Source organism: Panthera uncia, chromosome B1, assembly GCF_023721935.1.
Source record: "Panthera uncia isolate 11264 chromosome B1, Puncia_PCG_1.0, whole genome shotgun sequence".
In the NCBI taxonomy this organism is placed as follows: Eukaryota; Metazoa; Chordata; class Mammalia; order Carnivora; family Felidae; genus Panthera; species Panthera uncia.
In genome coordinates this window covers 160,333,663-160,337,626 of record NC_064811.1, presented here as the reverse complement: position 1 = coordinate 160,337,626, position 3,964 = coordinate 160,333,663, and the positions used below count along the sequence as shown (strand labels likewise).

General features: G+C 35.5%; 1 pseudogene; it reads right to left on the bottom strand.

The window, feature by feature from the left end:
- Positions 1-1,055: 1,055 nt before the first annotated feature.
- LOC125924007 (60S ribosomal protein L35a-like) lies at positions 1,056-1,444 on the bottom strand (annotated as a pseudogene).
- Between the last annotated feature and the right edge of the window lie 2,520 nt (positions 1,445-3,964).

The following is a 3,964-nucleotide window of genomic DNA, read 5'->3' as shown; positions in this document are numbered from 1 at the left end:
AAATCTTTTGCATATTTTTAAGTCTTTTTAAAATGTTTTGCTATTGTGTTGTAGGTGTTTCTTATATATTTTGGATTTTAGCTATCAGATATAGGGTTGAAAATATTTTCTCTCAGTCCATAAATTGCCTTTTTCATCTGTTTATTGTTTCCTTTGCCATACAGAAGCTTTTTAGTTTGATGTAGTCCCACTTGTCTATTTTTGCTTTTGTTGTTTGTACTTTTGGTATCTATCCAAGTGTCAAAATTTCCCCCTGTTTTCTTCTAGGAATTTTATAGTGTCAAGTTTTACATTTAAGTCTTTAATCCATTTTGAGCTTGTTTTTATGTATCGTGTAAGATAGAGGTCCAATTTTATTTTCTTTTTATATAGATATCCAGTTTTCCCAATGCTCTTTGTTGAATGGACTATATTTTACCCATGTGTATTCTTGGCACCCTTTTGAAGACCAGTTGACTGTACATGTGTGGGTTTATCTGGGCTCTCTGTTCTGCTGCATTTGTCTACATGTCTGTCTTTATGCCAGTACCAGAGTGTTCTAATTACTTTATCTTTGTAATATATTTTGAGATTAGAAAGTGTGATGCCTCCAGCTTTGTTCTTTTTTTCTCAAGATCACTTTGGCTATTCTGCATCTTTTGTGTTTCCATATGAACTTTAGGATTATTTTTCTTTATTTCTGTAAAAAATCTCATTAGAGTTTTGATAGGGATAGTATTGGATCTGTAGATTGCCTTCAATATTAAGTCTTCTAATCCACAAACATGGATGTCTTTCCATTTATTTGTCTTCTTTAAATTTCTTCCATTGATATATTATAGTTTTCAGTGTACACGTCTTTCACTTGGTTAAATTTATTCCTAAATATTTTTTATGCTATAGTAGAGGGATTATTTCTTTGATTTCCCTTTTGGATGGTTCACATTAGTGTATAGAAATGATTTTTCTATACTGAAAAAAAGTGATAGAAACGGATTTTTTTAAAACAAAAATACAAGAAAATAAATCTACACCCTTGTTTATTTATTTATTTGTTTATTTCCTTTTCAGCTGATTTAAATCCTTGAGGGGAACAGCATCACACAGGTTCTGTGGCCAATGGCTTTAGTAGGAAAGTTTATTTGTAATTTGGCACAAACTATGCCACTGTTTCCATGAGCATGAGTTACTTTTCCCCAGATGACTCTGGTTTTGTTCAGCTTGCCACCAGTAGTCACCATGTTTTTCTTTGCTTTGTACACATAAGCACATCTCTTGCCTAGATAGAATTCAGTTTCATCTCAAGCATAAACACTGTCAATTTTAAGAAGAGCTGTGTGCTCCCTCTGGTTCCACAGACACTGCATATAGCCAGCAAAAATGGCTTTGGACCACAGCCTTCTAGACATATTTGTCATCATAGGAGTCCTGTTCCCAGCAGGCTTCCACAGGTTCCAAGATGGTGGAAAGAGTGATAGAAACTGATTTTTGAATGTTGATTTTGTATTCCACAACTGTACTGAATTTGTTAATTACTTCTAATATGTGTGTGTGTGTGTGTGTGTGTGTGTGTGAAGTCTTTAGGATTTTTTACATGTGAGATCATGTCATCTGGAAATATAATTTTGTTACTTCCTTTTCAATTTAGATGCCTTTTATTTCTTTTTCTTGCCTAATTGCTGTAGCTAGGACTTCCAGTATTACATTGAATAGAAGTGGCAAGAGTCAGGAGTGGGCATTCTTATCTTGTTTTTGGTCTTTATTTTTATTAAAAAAATTCTTTTTAATGTTTATTTATGTTTTGAGAAGAGAGAGAGAGAGAGAGAGAGAGAGAGAGACAGAAAGAGGGAATGAGCAGGGGAGGGGCAGAGAGAGAAGCAGACACAGAATCCGAAGCAGGCTCCAGGCTCTGAGCTGTCAGCATAAAGCCTGACAAGGTGCTCAAACTCAGAGACTGCAAGATCATGACCTAAGCCAAAGTCAGATGCTTAACTGACTGAGCCACCCAGGCACCCTTTGTTCTTGGTCTTTAAAGGAAAATCTTTCAGTTTTTCACCTTTGAGTATGATGTAAGCTGTGGGATTTTTATATATGGCCTTTATTATATTGAGATACATTCCTTCCATACCTAGTTGAGAGTTTTTCATGAATAGGTGTTGTCAAGTACTTTTTCAACATCTATTGAGGTGAAAACTTTTTCCTTCATTCACATTAATGTGATGTATCACACTGAGTTTTTAATTTAAATTTTAGTTAGTTAACATACAGTGCAATATTGGTTTAGGAGTAGAATTCAGTGATTCATTACTTACATTCAACACCCAGTGCTCATTACAAGGACCCTCCTTAGTACCCATCACCCATCTAGACCATCCCCCCTCCCTCCCTCAACCCATAGTTTGTTCTCTATCATTAAGAGTCTCTTATGATTGTTTCCCTCTCTTCTCTCCCTCTCACCCTCCCCACATGTTCATCTGTTTTGTTTCTTAAATTACACATACTAGTGAAATCATGGTATTTGTCTTTCTCTGATTACTTATTTTGCTTAGCATAATACATTCTAGCTCCATCCACATTATTGCAAATGGCAAGATTTTGTTCTTTTTGATGACTGGGTAATATTCCATTATATATACATATACCACATCTTCTTTATCCATTCATCAGTCAGTGAACATTTGGGCTCTCTCCATAGTTTGGCTATTTTTGATAATGCTGCTATAAACATTGGGGTGCATGTACCCCTTCAAATCTGTATTTTTGTATCCTTTGGGTAAATACCTAATAGTGCAATTGCTGGATCACAGGGTAGTTCTATTTTTAGTTTCTTGAGGAACTTCCATACTGTTTTCCAGAGTGGCTGCACCAGTTTGCATTCCCACCAACACTGCAAGAGGATTCCCTTTCTCTTCATCCTTGTCAAAACCTGTTGTTAATTTTAGCCATCCTGACAGGTGTGAGGTGGTATCTCATTGTGGTTTTGACTTGTATTTCCATGATGATGAATGAAAATGTGTCTGTTAGCCATCTGGATGTCTTCTTTGGAAAAGTGTTGATTCATGGCTTTTGCCCATGTCTTCATGGGTTATTTGTTTTTTGAATGTTGGGTTTGATAAGTTCTTTATAGATTTTGGATAATAACCCTTTATCTCATATGTCATTTGCAAATATCTTTTCCTATTATGTAGGCTGCCTTTTAGTTTTGTTGATTGTTTCCTTTGTTGTGCAGCAGCTTTTTATCTTGATGAAATCCCAGTCGTTCATCACTGCTTTTGTTTTCCATGCCTTCAGCAACATGTCTAGTAGGAAGTTGCTCCAGCCAGGGTCAAAGAGGTTGATGCCTGTGTTCTCCTTAGGATTTTGATGGTTTCCTGGCTCATATTTTAGGTCTCTCATTCATTTTGAATGTGCTTTTGTGTTGGTGTAAGAAAGTTGTCCAGTTTCATTCTTTTGTGTGTCCCCATCCCCATTTCCCAAAACCATTTGTTGAAAAAAACCATCTTTTTTCCATGGGATATTCTTTCCTGTTTTGTCAAAGATGAGTTGACCATATAGTTGTGGGTCCATTTCTGGCTTTTCTATTCTGTTCCATTAATCTATGTGTCTGTTTTTGTGCCAGTACCATACTGTCTTGATGACTACAGCTTTGTAATATAGCTTGGAATCCAGAATCGTGATGCCTCTAATTTGTTTTTCTTTTTCATGGTTGCTTTGGCTATTTGGGGTATTTTGTGGTTCCATACAAATCTTAGCATTATTTGTTCTAGCTCTGCAAAAAATGCTAGTCGTATTTTCATAAGGATTGCATTAAATGTATAGATTGCTTTGGGTGTATGGACATTTTAACAGTGTTTGTTCTTCAAATCAATGAGCATGGGATGCTTTTCCGTTTCTTTGTGTCCTCTTCAATTTCTTTCATAAGCTTCTATAGTTTTCAGAGTATAGACCTTTTACCTCTTTAGCTTAAAAATTTTTTTTTAAAGTT